The sequence below is a fragment of the Pristiophorus japonicus genome, chromosome 8 (assembly GCF_044704955.1).
Source record: "Pristiophorus japonicus isolate sPriJap1 chromosome 8, sPriJap1.hap1, whole genome shotgun sequence".
NCBI lineage: Eukaryota > Metazoa > Chordata > Chondrichthyes > Pristiophoridae > Pristiophorus > Pristiophorus japonicus.
Window position 1 is genome coordinate 154,278,408 of NC_091984.1, and position 18,646 is coordinate 154,297,053.

Sequence of the window (18,646 nt, forward strand, 5' to 3'; positions counted from 1 at the left end):
GTAAATATTAACACTCTCCGTGTGACCCCCTGTAAATACTGACACACTGCCGGGGACACGCTGTAAATACTGACACACTCCTGCAGATGCCGTGTAAATACTGACACACACCCGGTGACACCCTATACATACTGACCCATTCATGGGGACTGCCTGTAAATACTGACACACACCCGGGGACCACTTGAAAATACTGACACACTCCCGGGGACCCACTGTGAATATGGGCACTCTCCCGGGAACCACTTGCAAATACTGACACTCCCAGGGACTACCTGGAATACTGTCACACTCCCGGCGACACCCTTTAAATAATGACACTGAAGGGGACTGCCTCCAAATACTGACACACTCCCTCGAACATCCTGTAAATACAGACACACTCCTGGGGACTGCCTGTAAATACAGACACACTCCCGGGGAGCCCTGTAAGTACTGACACTCCCAGGGACCACCTGTAAATACTGACACACTCCTGGGGACACCCTGTAAATACTGACACTACCAGGTACTACCTGTAAATATTGACACACTCCCGGGGACACCCTGTAAATAATGACACTCTCCCGGGGACCCCATGTAATACTGACACACGCCTGGGGAAGCGCTGTAAATACTGACACACTCACGGGGACACACTGCACATACAGACACACTCAAAGGGGCCGCTTGTAAATAATGACACATTCCCAGGGCCCACTGTAAATGCTGGCATAATCCCGGGGACCCCCAATAAATACTGACAGACTCCCGGGAGCCAATGTAAATAATGACACATTCCCGGGGACCGCTGTCAATATTTACACATTCCTGGGAATCTTCTCTAAATGCTGACACTGCCCGGGGGACCCATGTGAATATTGACAGAAACCAGGTCACACCCTGTAAATACTGACACACTCCCGAAACCCCTGTAAATATTGACACACTCCTGGGAACCGACTGTAAATGCTGACACACTCCCGGGGACCACTTGTAAATACTGACACACTCCAGAGGACCCCTTCTAAATACTGACATACTCCCGGGAATCCCCTGTAAATACTGAAACACTCCCTGGGATCCCCTGTAAATACTGACACACTCCCGGAGACTCCCTCTAAATTCTGACACACTCGCGGGGACACCCTTTAAATATTGATACACTCCCGGGGAACCTGTAAATACTGACACACCCCTGGGGACCCCTCTAAACACTGACACACTCCCGGGGACACCCTGTAAATACTGACACACTCCTGGGGACACCCTGTAAAACTGACAGTACCAGGGACTACCTGTAAATATTGACACACTCCCGGGGACACCCTGTAAATACTGACACTCTCCCGGGGACCCCATGTAATACTGACACACGCCTGGGGAAGCGCTGTAAATACTGACACACTCACGGGGACACACTGCACTTACAGACACACTCAAAGGGACAGCTTGTAAATAATGACACAAACCAGGGCCCACTGTAAATACTGGCATAATCCCGGGGACCCCCAGTAAATAATTACAGACTCCCGGGAGCCCATGTAAATATTGACACATTCCCGGGGACCGCTGTCAATATTTATACATTCCTGCGAATCTTCTCTAAATTCTGACACTGTCCCGGGGACCCATGTGAATATTGACAGACACCAGGTGACCCCCTGTAAATACTGACACACTCCCGAAACCCCTGTAAATATTGACTCACTCCTGGGAACCGACTGTAAATGCTGACAAACTCCCGGGGACCACTTGTAAATACTGACACACTCCAGGGGACCCCTTGTAAATACTGACATACTCCGGGGATCCGCTGTAAATACTGAAACACTCCCTGGAATCCCCTGTAAATACTGACGCACTCCCGGAGACTCCCTGTAAATACTGACATACTCGCGGGGACACCCATAAATATTGACACACTCCCGGGGACCCTTGCAAAAAATTACACACTCCCGGCGACCACCTGTAAATACTGACACACTCCTGGGGACCACTGTAAACACTGACACACTCCCGGGGACACCCTGTAAATATTGACACACTCCCGGGGACCGCCTTTAAATACTGACACACTCCCGGAGACCCCTGCAAATATTCACGCACTCCCGGAGATCCCCTGTATCCACTGACACTCCCAGGGACGACCTGTAACTAATGGCACACTCCAGGGGACACCCTGTAAATACTGACACTCCCAGGGATTACCTGTAAATAATGACACACTCCCGGGCACACCCTGTAAATACTGACACACTCCCGGGGACCCCCTGTAATACTGACACACGCCTGGGGAAGTCCTGTAAATACTGACACACTCCCGGGGAAACAATGCACAAACGGACTCATTCAAAGGTGCCGCTTGTAAATAATGACACGTTGCCAGGGCCCACTCTAAATACTGGCACATTCCCGGGGACCCCCAGTAATTACTAACAGACTCCCGTGAGGCCATGTAAATATTGACATATCCCCTGGGACCGCTGTCAATATTGACACGTTCCTGTGAATCTCCCCTAAATGCTGACACTGTCCGGGGATCCATGTGAATATTGACAGACACCAGGTGACCCTCTGTAAATAATGATGCAGTCCCGAATCCCCTGTAAATATTGACTCACTCATGGGTACCGACTGTGAATACTGTCACACTCATGCCAACCTCTTGTAAATGCTGACACTCTCACGGGACCAATGTGAATACTGACACATTTCCGGAGACCCCCTGTAAATACTGACACACTCACAGGGACCCACTGTAAATTCTGACACACACCCACAGACACCCTGTAAATACTGATACACTCCCGGGGACGCCATGTAAATACTGACACACTCCCGCTGACCCCCTGTAAATAGTGACACACTCCCGGGAATCCGCTGTAAATACTGACGCACTTCCGGAGACTCCCTGTAAATGCTGATACACTTCCGGGGACCCCTGTGAATACTGACACATTCCCGGAGACCCCCTGTAAATACTGACACACTCTCTGACCTCCTGTGAATACTGACGTATGCCCAGGGATCACCGGTAAAATTTGACCTGCTCCCAGAACCTATGTAAACACAGACACACTCCCGGGGATGCCTTGTAAATACTGACACACTCCCGCTGACCCCCTGTAAGTAGTGACACACACCCGGGAATCCTCTGTAAGTACTGACGCACTTCCGGAGACTCCCTGTAAATACAGACACAATCCCGGGGACCCCCTGTAAATATTGACACACTCATGGGAACCAGCTGTAAATACTGGCACACTCGAGGAAGCTCATTTAAATACTGACACAATCCCGGAGACCACCTGTAAATGCTGACACAATCCTGGCAACAAACTGTAAATATTGACACTCTCCCGGAACCCCTATAGTAATGACACCTTGCAGGGGGCCCGCTGAAAATAGTGACACACTCCCGCGGACAATCTGTAAATAATGATACACTCCCCGCGACCCCTATGAATACTGACGCACCCCCGGAACCCCTGTAAACACAGTCATACTCCCGGGAGCGCCATGTAAATACTGACACACTCCCAACGAACCCCTCTAAATACTGATATGATCAAAAGGACCCCCTGTAAAAACTGACACACTCCCGGGGGCTCCTTGTAAATACTAATGCACTCCCGGCGACACCCTGTAAATACTGACTCACTCACGGGGATTCGCTGTACATACAGACACAATCCGAAGAAACACCTGTAAATACTGACGCATTCCCAGGGAACAATGGACATACTGACACACTCCCGGAGAACTCCCCTAAATACTGACACACCCGGGGTCTCCCTGTGAATGGTCACACACTCCCAGGGACCGCCTTGTAAATACTGACACACTCCCGGAGAGCCACGGTAATACTGACACACTCCCGGGGACCTCCTGTGAATAGCGACACACTCCCAGGGACCACTGGTAAAACTGACACACTCCCGGGGACCCCCTGTAAATACTGACGCACTCCCGTCGATCCCCTGTAAATACTGACGCACTCCCAGAGATTCCCTGTAAATACCAATAGACTCCCGCGGACCGCTGTGAATACTGACACACTCCCGGAGACCCCCTGTAATTACTAACACATTCCCGGGGACCTCCTGTGAATACTGACACACTCCCAGCGACCGTCGGTAAAAACCGACATGCTCCCGGAACCTATGTACACACAGACACACTCCCGGGATCCCCATGTAAACAAAGACACAATCCCTGGGACCCCATGTAAATCCTGACACACTCCTGGGGACCAATTGAAAATACTGGCATACTCGAGGGAAGCTCATTTAAATACAGACACAATCTCGGGGACTACCTGAAAATGCTGACACACTACCGGGAACACCATGTGAACACAGACACACTCCTACGGAACCCTTGTAGATACTGACACACTTCTGGCAACAAACTGTAAATATTGACACTCTCCCGGAACCCCTATAAGTAATGGCACATTCCAAGGGACCCCCTGCAAATAGTGACATACTCCCCGGGACAACCTGTAAATAATGATACACTCCCCGGGACCACTATGAATACTGACACACCCCCGGAATCCCTCTAAACACAGTCACACCCCCGGGAACCCCATGTAAATACTGACACACTCCCAACGACCCCCCTCTAATACTGATTCTCTCACAAGGACCCCCTTAAAATACCGACACATTCCCGGGGATTCCCTTTAAACACTATCACACTCACGCCGACACCCTGTAAATACTGACTCACTCACCGGGACCCACTGTAAATACAGACACAATCCCAAGAAACACCTGTAAATACTGAGACACTCCCGGAGACACCTTGTAAATACAGAAAATGCTGGGAACTGCCTGTAAATACTGACACACTCCCGGGGACACCCTGCCAAAACTGACACATTCCCGGGGACCGCCTGTAAATACTGACACACTCCCGGAGACCCCTGTAAATACTGACAAACTCCCGGGTACCACCTATAAGTACTGATAGTCCCAGGGACGATCTGTAGATACTGACACACTACTGGGGGCACCCTATAAACACTGACACTCCCAGGGTCTACCTGTAAATAATGACACAATACCGGGAACACCCTGTAAATACTGAGACAGTCACGAGGACTCCCTGTAAATACTGACACATGCATGGGGAAGCCCTTTAAATACTGATACACTCCCGGGGACACACTGCACATACAGACACACGCAAAGGTGCCGCCTGTAAATAATGTCACATTCCCAGGGCGCACTGTAAATACTGGTACAATCCCGGGTATCCCCAGTAAATACTGACAGACTCCCATGACGCTAAGTAAATATTGACACATTCCCGGGGATCACTGTCAATATTGACACATTGCCGGGAATCTCTTCTAAATACTGGCACTGTCCCGGAGACCCATGTGAATATTGACAGACTCCAGGTGACCCCCTGTAAATACCGACACACTCCCGAAACCCCTGTAAATATTAACTCACTCCTGGGAAACGACTGTAAATACTGACACACTCCTGCCAACCTCGTGTAAATGTTGACACTCTCCCGGGACCAATGTGATTACTGACTGACTCACTCACGGGGACCCCCTGTAAATACAGGCACAATCCCAAGAAACACTGACGCATTCCCAGGGATCAATGTACATACTGACACACTCCCGGAGAATCCACCTAAACAGTGACACACCCGGGGAATCCCTGTGAATGCTGACACAATCCCAGGGATCCCCTGTAAATACTGACACACTCCCGGAGACCCCCTGGAAATACTGACACACTCCCGGGGAACTCCTGTGAATACTGACACACACCCAGGGACCGCCGGTAAAAACTGACACACTCCCGGGGACACTCTGCAGATACTGACACACTCCTGGGGACGCCTATACGTACTGGCACACTCCCGGGGATACACTGTGCATACAAACACACTCTCGTGGACCCCGTGTATACACTGACACACTCCCGAGAAACATTTCTAAATACCGACACACTGCCGGGTCCTTTGTAAATATTGACACACTGCTGAGACCAACCTCTAAATCATGACACGCGCCCCGGGAAATCATTGTACATACTGACATTCTCCCGCGGACCCCATGTTTATACTGAAACACTCCCGGGGACCCCATGTAAATACTGACACACTCCAGGGGACCCCCTGTATATATTGACACACTCCAGGGGACCCGCTGTATGGAGTGACACACTCCTAGGGACCGGCTGTAATACCGACAAACTCCCAGTGACCCTCTACAAATACTGACACACTCGCGTGTACACCCTGTCAATAATGACACACTCTCGGGGACACTCTGTAAATACTGGCACACTCCTGGGGACCCCTGTAAAGACTGACACACTCCCGGGGCCCCACAGTAAATACTGACACACTTCTGGGAACGCCTGTAAATACTGAAACACTCCCGGGGATCGCTGTAAACACTGACAGACTCCTGGGGACCACCTGTAAATACTAACACACTCTTATGGACCGCTGTAAACACTGACACACCCCCGGGGACCCCCTGTAAATACTGACACACTTTCGGGGACTGCCTGTACATACTGACATTCTCCCAGGGACCTCATGTAAATAGTGACACAGTCCTGGGGACACCTGTAAACACACACACTCTGTCGAGGACATGCTGTAAAAACTGATACACTCACTGGGACCCATGTGAATAGAGACACACTCCTGTAGACCACCTGTAAATATTGACTCATTCACGGTGACCCCCTGTACAAACTGACACTCTCCCGGCGACCACCTTTCAATACTGACACACTCCCCGGGACCCCCTTTACAAACTGATACTCTCCCGGCGACCCCCTTTCAATACTGACACACTCCCGGGGCCCTCTGTAAATACTTTCACTCTCCCAGCGACCCCCTGTGAATACTGACACTCTCCCGAGGACCCCCTGTAAATACTGACACATTGCCGTGAACACGCTGTAAATACAGACACACTCCCGGGGACACCCTGCACATACTGACACTCTCGCGGTGACCAACTGTACATAATGATACACTTCCGGGGACCCCCATTCAATACTGACACACTCCCGGGGACACCCTGTAAATGTTAACACTCTCTATGGGATCCCCTGTAAATACTGGCACACTCCCAGGCACCACACTGTATATACTGACACACTCCCAGGGATCTGATATAATTAGTGACAAACTCCTAGGGAACCCCTGTAAATATTACCGCACTCCAGAGCACACCATGTAAATACTGACTCACTACCAGAGACGCCCTGTAAATACAGACACACTCCCGGGGACACCCTGTAAATACTGACACACTCCTGGGGACCCCTGTAAATTCTGACGCACTCCAGGGACCCTCTGTAAATACTTTCATTCTCTCGGAGACCCCCTGTCAATACAGACACTCTTCCGAGGACCCCCTGTAAATACTGACACAATCCCGCGAATGCCCTGTAAATACTGACGCACTCCCATGGACCCCCTGTAAATAGGGATCCCCGGGAGTGTTTCAGTATTTACAGGGCGTCCCCAGAAGTGTGTCAGTATTTACTGGGGGGCCCCGGGAGTGTGTCAGTCTTTACAGGGGTACCCTGCAGTGTGCCAGTATTTACAGGGGGACCCCGAGAGTGTGTCAGTATTGACAGGGTGTACACACGAGTGTGTCATTATTTGTAGAGGGTCACTGGGAGTTTGTCGGTATTTACAACCGGTCCCTAGGATGCAGGAAGAATGTTCCCAATGTTGGGGAAGTCCAGAACCAGAGGTCACAGTCTAAGGATACGGTGTAAGCCATTTAGGACCGAGATGCGGAGGAACTTCTTCACCCAGAGAGTGGTGAACCTGTGGAATTCTCTACCACAGTAAGTTGTTGAGGCCAATTCACAAATTATATTCAAAAAGCAGTTAGATGAGGTCCTTACTACTAGGGGGATCAAGGGGTATGGCGAGAAAGCAGGAATGGGGTACTGAAATTGAATGTTCAGCCATGAACTCATTGAATGGCGGTGCAGGCTAGAAGTGCCGAATGGCCTACACCTGCACCTATTTTCTATGTTTCTATGTTTCTATACTAACACACTCCCGGGGATCCCCTGTAAATACTGACACACTCTTGGACACCCCTTGTACATACTAACACTCTCCCGGGAACCCCCTTCAATACTGACACACTTCCGAGGACACCTTGTAAATACTGGCACATTCCCGCGAACACGCTGTAAATACTGACATACTCCCGGGGCCCCTTGTAAATACTGACACGCTCCCAAGGACCACCTGTACATACTGACACTCTCCAAGATGACTCCCTGTACATACTGACACACTCCCAGGGACACCCTGTAAATATAAACACACTCTATGGGATCCCTGTAAATACTGACACACTCCCAGGGATCTGATGTAATTAGTGATACACTCCTAGGAAACCCCACTGTAAATACTACCGCACTCCAGAAGACACCATGTAAATAGTGACGCACTCCCAGGGACCACCTGTAAATAATGACACACTCCCGGTGACACACTTTACATACTGACACACTCCCGGAGACTGCCTGTAAATACTGACACACTCCTGGGGACCCCTGAATACACTGACACACTCCCGTGGACACTCTGTAAATGGTGACAAACTCCCGGGGACAAGCTGCACATACTGACACAGTCAAATGGACGGCTCGTAAATAATGACACACTTCTGGGGCCCACTGTAAATATTGACACACGCCCGGGGACCCCCTTTACAAACTGACACTCTCCCGGCGACCCCCTTTCAATACTGACACACTCCCGGGGCCCTCTGTAAATACTTTCACTCTCACGAGGACCCACTTTAAATACTGACACATCCCCGTGAACACCCTGTAAATACTGGCACACTCCCGGGGACACCCTGTACTTACTGACACTCTCCCGGTGACCAACTGTACATAATGACACAATCCCGGGGACCCCCATTCAATACTGACACACTCCGAGGGACACCCTGCAAATGTTAACACTCTCTATGGGATACCCTGTAAATACTGGCACACTCCCGGGCACCCCATTGTATAAACTGACACACTCCCAGGGATCTGATATAATTAGAGACAACTCCTAGCGAACCCCTGTAAATACTACCGGACTCCAGAGGACACCATGTAAATACTGACGTACTACCAGAGACGCCCTGTAAATACAGACACACTCCCGGGGACACCCTGTAAATACTGACAAACTCCCGGGGACCCCTATAAATTCTGACACACTCCTGGGACCCGCTGTAAATACTGTCACATTCCCGGGAAACCCCTGTCAATACGGACACTCTCCCGAGGACCCCCTGTAAATACTGACACATTCCCGCGAACGCCCAGTAAATACTGACACACTCCCATGGACCCCCTGCAAATACTGACACACTCCCGGGGACACCCTGTAAATACTGACATACTCCCGGGAATCCGCTGTAAATACTGACGCACTCCTGTGGACCCCTTGTACATACTGACACGCTCCCGGGGATCCCCTTCAATACTGACACACTTCGAGGACACCTTGTAAATACTGGCACATTTCCGCGAACACGCTGTAAATACTGACACACTCCCGGGGAACCCCTGTACATACTGACACTCTCCACGGTGACTCCCTGTACATACTGAGACACTCCCGGGGACACCTTTTCAATACTGCCACACTCCCGGGGACAGCCTGTAAATATAAACACTCTCTATGGGATTCCCTGTAAATACTGGCACACTCCCGGGCACTGCACTGTATATACTGACACACTCCCAGGGATCTAATGTAATTAGTGACGCACTCCCAGGGACACCCTGTAAATACTGACACACTCCCGGTGACACACTTTAAATACTGACACACTCCCGGAGACTGCCTCTAAATACTGACACACTCTTGGGGAGCACTGAATACACTGACACACTCCCGTGGACACTCTGTAAATGCTGACAAACTGCCGGGGACACCCTGCACATATTGACACATTCAAACGGACGGCTTGTAAATAATGACACACTCCCGCGGCCCACTGTAAATATTGACACACTCTCGGGAACACTCTGTAAATACAGACGCTCTCCTGGGGATCCCATGTATATGCTGACATACTCGCGGGGACTCCCTGTACATACTGACGCACACCCAGGGACACCCTGTAAATACTGACACACTCCCGGGGACACCCTGTAAATACTGACACAATCTGGGATACACCCTGTAAATACTGACACACTCCCGGAGACTACCTGCAAATACTGACACATTCCCGGGGACCCCTGTAAACACTGACACACTCCCGTGGACACTCTGTGAATGCTGATAAACTCCCGGGGACACACTGCACATACTGACACATTCAAAGGGACTGCTTGTAAACAATGACACACTCCTGCGGCCCACTGTAAATATTGACACACTGCCAGGAACACCCTGTACTTACTGAGACACTCCGGGGACAACCTATAAAAACCGACACACGCCGGGGGACACCCAGCGAATACAGACACACTCCTGGGGATCCCCTGTAAGTACTGACACATTTCTGGGGTCCGTCTGTAAATATTGAAAAACTCCTGGGGGCCCCATATAAATACTGACACAATCTCATGCATCCCCTGTAAATATTGACACACTCCCAGAGACCAATGTGAATACTGAAACACTCCCGCTGACCCCCGTAAATACTGACAATCTCCCCGCGACACCCTGCAAATACTGAGAAATTAGCGGGAACACCCTGTAAATACTGACAAACTTCCGGGAACACCCTGTAAATACTGACATACTCCCGGGTACCTGCTGTAAATACTGGCACTCTCCCTGAGACCCTCTGTAAATAATGACACATTCCTGGAGACCCCCTTTAAAAACTGACACAAATCTGTGGACCAGCTGTAAATAATGATACACAACCTGGGGACCCCTGTAAACCCTGACACAATCCCGGGGTCCCCCTTTCAATACTGACACACTCCCGGGGATACCCTGTAAATATTACCACTCTCGATGGGACCCCCTGTAAATACTGACACACTTGCGGAGATCCCTGTAAACTCTGACACACTCGCGGGGACCCCCGGTAATTATTGACACGCTCCCGGTGACACCCTGTAAATACTGACACACACCCGGCGACCCCCGGTAAATACTGAAAACACTCCTAGGGACGCCCTGTAAATAATGTCACACTCCCGGTGACCCCCTGTAAATACTGACACACTCCCGCTGACCCCATGTAAACACTGACACACTCTGGCGAATAACCTGTTCATACGAACACACACCCGGGGCCCTCTGTAAATACTGACACTTTCATGGGGATACCCTGTAAATATTAACACTTTCCGTGAGACCCCCTGTAAATACTGACACACTGCCGTGGACACCCTGTAAATACTGACGCACTCCTGCAGATGCCCTGTAAGTATTGACACACTTCCGGTGACACCCTCTACATATAGACACATTCGTGGGGACCGCCTGTAAAAACTGAAACACTCCCGGGACCCCTGAATATACTGACACATTCCCGGGGTCCCGCTGTAAATACTGGCACACTCCCGGCAACCCCTTGTAAATTCTGACACTCCCAGGGACCACCTGTAAATACTGACATACACGGGGCACCCTGTAAATACTGGCACTGCAGGGACTGCCTGAACATAGTGACACAAACCCGGGGACCGCCTGTAAATACAGACACACTCCCGAAACCCCTGCAAATACTGACAAATTCCCGGGGATCCCCTGTAAGTACTGACACTGCCAGGGACTACCTGTAAATACTGACACACTCCTGGCAACACCCTGTAAATACTGACACTCCCAGGGACTATGTTTAAATAATGACACACTCCCGGGACAACCTGTAAATACTGACACACTCCTGGCGATCCTCTGTAATACTGTCACACGCCTGGGGTAGCCCTGTAAATAGTGACCCACTCCTGGGGACACACTGCACATACAGACACAATCAAAGGGACCGCTTGTAAATAATGACACTTGCGCAGGGCTCACTGTAAATACTGGCACAATCCCGGGGATCCCCAGTAAATACTGACAAACTAACGGGAACACCCTGTCAATACTGACACACTCCCGGGTACCTGCTGTTAATACTGAAACTGTCCCTGAGACCCCCTGTAAATACTGACACACTGCCAGACTCCCGATAAAAAATGACACACTCCCGGGGACCCCCTTTAAATAGTGACACACTCCCGTGGACCCGCTGTAAAACTGATACACACCTTTGGGATACCTGTAAACCATGACACAATCCCGGGGACCCCCTGTAAATACTGACCGAATCCTCTGCACCCCCTGTAAATACTGACAGAATCCCGTGGACCCCCTGTAAATACTGTAACACTCCCGGGCAGACATTGTAAATACTAACACACACCCGCAACCAACCTATAAATACTAACACACTCCCGGAACCACCCTGTAAATACGGAATCACTCCCGGGATCCCTTGCAAATAATGGCACAAACCCGGCTACAACCTGCAAATAATGCCACCTTCCTGGGGCCCCCCTTTAAATAATGACACACTCCCGGGCACCCCTTGTAAACACAGAGACACTCCCGGAACCCCATTGAAATACTGACACCCTCCCGCGGACCCAAAGCAAATACTGACACATTGCCGGGCACACCCCTGTATATACTGACATACTCCCGGGGACCCCTGTAAATAGTGTCACACAACCGGAGCGCCATGTAAATACTGAAACACTCCCGGGATCTTTTGCAAATACTGACACACTCACGGGGACCTCCTGTAAATCTGTAAATTTCGACACACTCCCGGAAGTCCTGTAAATATTGACATACTCTAAAAGACAACATGAAAATACTGACATAAACCCGGGGAATCGCTGCAAATATTGACGCAGATTCCGGGACCCCATGTAAATACAAACCTACTCCAAGGGAGCCCCTCTAAATACTGATACTCTCCATGGGATCCTCTGTAAATATTGAGGCACTCCCTGGGACCCCCTGTAAATAGTGACACATTCCCGGGGACCCCCTTTAAATACTGACACAGTCGCGGGGAACCCGGTTAATAGTGACACATACTCGGGGACCCCCTGTAAATACTGACACACTACCAGGGGCGATCCCCTTTAAATACTGACACACTCCAAGGGGACCCATGTAAATTCAGACACACACCTTGTGACACCCTATAAATACTGACGCACTCCCGGCAGCCCCCTGTAAATAATGACAAACTCCCGCAAACAAATTGTAAATAGTGACACACACCCGTGGCCCCCTGTGAATATGGACACACTCCCGGGGATCCCATGTAAATACTGACAAACTCCCGCGGACCCCGTTTAAAATTGACGCACTCCCGGGGAACTCATGTAAATACTGACACTCTCCCGGGGACGCTCTGTAAATCCTGACACACTCCTGGGGACCCATGTGAATATTGACACATTCCTGGGGATCCCCTGTAAATACTGACACACTCCTGAGAACAGCCTGTAATTACTGAGACACACGCGGTGACTACTTTTAAATACTGACACACTCCCAGGGATTCCATGTAAATATTCAAACATTCCTGGCGACCCACTATAAATATTGAAAAAAGCCAGGCGACGCATGTGAATAATGACACACTCAAGGGGACCTGCTATAAATCCCGACACACTCCCGAGGACCCCCGTAAATACTAACACACTTCCAGAACCCCTATTAATATTGGCACTCTCCAGGAACCCTTGTAAATATTCGCACTCTCCCGGAACCCCTGTAAATACTGACGCACTCTCGGGGCCCCACTGTAAATACTGACGCAGTCCCGGGGACGTCCTGTATATAGTGACACTCACCTGGGGCACCCTGTAAATAGTGACACACTTCTGGGGACTGCCTGTAATTACTGGAACACTTCCGTAACCCCTGTAAATCCAGACACTCTCCTGGAACCCCTGTAAATACTGACGCACTCCCGTGGACGCCTTATAAATACTGGCACACTACCGGTGACCCCCTGTAAATACTGACACACTTCTGTAGACCCTCAGTGAATACCGACACACTCCCGAGAAAACCCTGTAAATATGGATACATTCCGAGCGACGCTCTGTAAATACTGACACATTCCAATGGACACCCTGTAAATACAGACATACTCACGGGGACCCCCTATAAATACTGACGCACTTCCGTGGTACCTCTGTAAATACTGACACACTCTTGGGGACCCCCTGTAAATACTGACACACTCCTAAGAACAGCCTGTAATTACTGACACACTCGCGGGGACCATTTTGAAATACTGATACACTTCCAGGGACCTCCATGTAAATATACAAACATTCCTGGTGACCCACTGTAAATACTGAAACATGCCCGGCGACCCATGTGAATACTGACACACTCCCAGGGACCTCCATTTAAATATTCAAACACTCCTGGCGGCCCCCAGTAAATACTGAAACACGCCCGGCGACCCATGTGAATACTGACACACTCCCGGGGACATAGTATAAATCCTGACACACTCCCGAGGACCCCCTGTAAATATTGACACACTCCAAGAACCCCTGTAAATATTGGCACTCTCCCGGAACCCCTGTAAATATTGGCACTCTCCTGGAACCCTAGTAAATACTGACGGACTCCCGGGGACCCCCTGTAAATACTGACGCACTCCCGGGGACTTTCTGTAAATATTGACACACTCCTTGAATCCCAGTAAATCCAGATACTCTCCCGGGACCCCTGTAAATAGAGACGCACTCAAGCGATCGCCCTATAAATACTGACACACTCCCGGGGACACCCTGTAAATATGACACACTCCCGTGGACTCCCTGTAAATACCGACACATTCCCGGGGACACCCTGTAAATACTGACACACGCCCATGTACTCCCGATAAATACTGAACACTCCCGGGACACCCTGTAAATACTGACACACATTCAGGGACCCCTGTAAATAGTGGCACACTCCAGGGCACCATGTAAATACTGAAACACTCCTGGGATCTTTGCAAATACCGATACAATCACGGGGACCTCCTGTAAATTCCGGAAGTCCTGTAAATATTGACATATTCCAAAAGACAGCCTGAAAATACTGACACACTCCCGGGGACCCGCTGTAAATACTGACGCACTCCCCGGGACCCCATGTAAATATTGACACACTCCCAGAGATCACTGTAAATACTGAGGCACTCCCTGGAACCCCCTGTATATATGGACATACTCCAAGGGACCCCGTCTAAATACTGACACACTCCATGGGATCCCCTGTAAATATTGAGGCACTCCCTGGGACGCCCTGTAAATATTGACACATTCCCGGGAACCCGGTTAATATTGACACTCACTTGGGGACCCCCTGTAAATACTAACACATTACCGGGGATCCCCTTTAAATACTGACACACTCCAAGGGGACTCGTGTAAATTCAGACACACTCCTTGTGACACCCTGTAAATACTGATACACTGCCGGGAGCACCCAGTAAATAAAGAAAAACTCCCGCGAACAAACAGTAAATACTGACACACTCCCGTGGCCCCCTGTGAATACGGACACATTCCCGGGGATCCCCTGTAAATATTGCCACTCTCCATGGGATCCCCTGTACATACTGACACACACCCACGCACCCCCTTTAAATATTCACACACTCTAGGGGATATCATGTAATATTGACACTCGTAAAGGGAACCCCGGTAAACACTGGCATACTCCGTCCGCCTCCTGTAAATACTGACAAACTCCCAGGGACCTCGTGTAAATAATGACACTCCAGGGGACTGGCTGTAAATATTGACACACTTCCGGGGACCCCCTTTACAAACTGACACTTTCACGGGGACCCTCTTTCAATACTGACACACTCCCGGGGCCCTCTGTAAATACTTTCACTCTCCCAGGGACGCCCTGTCAAAACTGACACTCTCCCGAGGATCCCCTGTAAATACTGACACATTCCCCTGAACACCCTGTAAATACTGGCACACTCCCGGGGACACCCTGTACATACTGACACTCTCCCGGTGACCAACTGTTCATAATGACACACTCCCGGGGACCCCCATTCAATACTGACACACTCCCAGGGACACCCTGTAAATGCTGACAAACTCCCGGGGACACCCTGCACATACTGACACATTCAAACGGACGGCTTGTAAATAATGTCGCACTCCTGAGGCCCACTGTAAATATTGATACACTCTCAGGAACACTCTGTAAATACAGACCCACTACTGGGTATCGGATTTATAGACTGACACACGGCCAGGGACCCCCTGTAAATACTGACACACTCCCAGGGACAACCTGTAAATACTGACGCACTCTGGGGGACACCCTGTAAACACTGACACACTCCCGGCGACTGCCTGTAAATAAGAATCACTCCTGGGGACCCCTGTAAACACTGACACACTCACGTGGACACTCTGCGAATGCTGACAAACTCGCGGGGACACACTGCACATACTGACACATTCAAAGGGACTGCTTGTAAATAATGACACACACTGGGGCCCACTGTAAATATTGACACACTCCCGGGAAAACCCTGTACTTACTGAGACACTCCGGGGTCACCCTGTAAATACCGACACACTCCCGGGGACACCCTGTAAATACAGACACACTCCTGGGACCCCCTGTAAATACTGACACATTCCTGGGGACCGTCTGTAAATATTGATACAATCCTGGGGGCCCCATATAAATACTGACACAATCTCAGGGATCCCCTGTAAATACTGACACACTCCCAGGGACCAATGTGAATAATGAAACACTCCTGTTGACCCCCTGTAAATACAAACAATCTCCCGGGGACACCCTGTAAATATTGAGAAATTAGCGTGAACACCCTGTAAATACTGACAAGCTGCCGGGACCACCCTGTAAATACTGACACTCTCCCTGAGACCCCCGGTAAATACTGACACACTCCCGTGACTCCCGATAAATAATGACACACTCCTGGGGACCCCCTGTAAATACTGACACAGTCCTGTGGACCCGCTGTAAATAATGATACACAACCTGGGGACGCATGCAAACCTGACACAATCCCGGGGTCCCCCTTTCAATACTGACACACTCCCGGGGACACCCTGTAAATATTACCATTCTCGATGGAATCCCCTGTAAATACTGGCACACTTCCGGTCACCCCACTGTATTTCCTGACACACTTCCAGGAATCTGATGTAAGTAGTAACACACTCCGAGGGAACCCTTGTAAATACAACTACGCTCCAGAGGACACCACGTAAATACTGACGCACTCCCAGGGACACCCTGTACATACTGACACACTCCCGGAGACATCCTGTAAATACTGTCATACTCCGGGGTACACCCTGTAAATACTGACACACTCCTGGAGACTGCCTGTAAATACTGACACACTCCCGGGGATCCCTGTAAACACTGACACACTCCAGTGGATACTCTGAAAATGCTGACAAACTCCCGGGGACATCATGTAAATATACACACAATCCTGGAGACCCCATGTAAATACTGACACACTTCTGGGGACCGTCTGTAAATATTGATATACTCCTGGGGGCCCCATATAAATACTGACACAATCCCAGGGACCCCTGTAAATACTGACACACTCTCAGAGTCCAATGTGAACTGAAACACTCCCGGTAACCCACTGTAAATATTGACAGATTCACTGGGACCCCCTGTAAATACTGGCAAACTCCTGAGGCCAACCTGTAAATACTGAGAAACTTCGGGAACACCCTGTAAATACTGACAAACTAACGGGAACACCCTGTAAAAACTGACACACTCCCGGATACATGCTGTAAATACTGACACTTTCGCTGAGACCCCCTGTAAATACTGACACACTCCCGGGGCTACCGGTTAAAAAATGACACACACTCGGGGACCCCCTTTAAATAGTGACACACTCCCGTGGACCCGCTGTAAAAATGATACACACCCTTGGGACCTCTGTAAACCACGACACAATCCCGGGAACCCCCTGTAAATAATGACCGAATCCTCTGCACCCCCTGTAAATACTGACACAATCCCATGGACCCCCTGTAAATATGTAACTCTCCCGGGCAGACACTGTAAATACTAACACACTCCCGCAACCAACCTATAAATACTAACACACTCCCGGAACCACTCTGTAAATACGGAATCAATTCCGGGAACCCTTGTAAATAATGGCACACACCCGGTTACAACCTATAAATAATGACACCTTCCCGGGGCCCCTCTTTGAATATGACACACTCCCGGGCACCCCTTGTAAACACAGAGACATTCCCGGAACCCCATTGAAATACTGACACACTGCTAGGGACCCGCAGTATATACTGACTCACTCCCGCGGACCCACAGCAAATACTAACACATTGCCGGGCACACCCCTGTATATACTGGCATACTCCCGGGGACCACTGTAAATAGTGGCACACAACCGGAGCGCCATGTAAATACTGAAACACTACCGGGGACCTCCTGTAAATCTGTGAATTCCAACACACTCGCGGAAGTCCTGTAAATATTGACATACTCTAAAAGAGACCATGGAAATACTGACACACTCCCGGGTACCCGCTGCAAGTACTGACGCAGATCCCGGTACCCCATGTAAATACAGACCTACTCC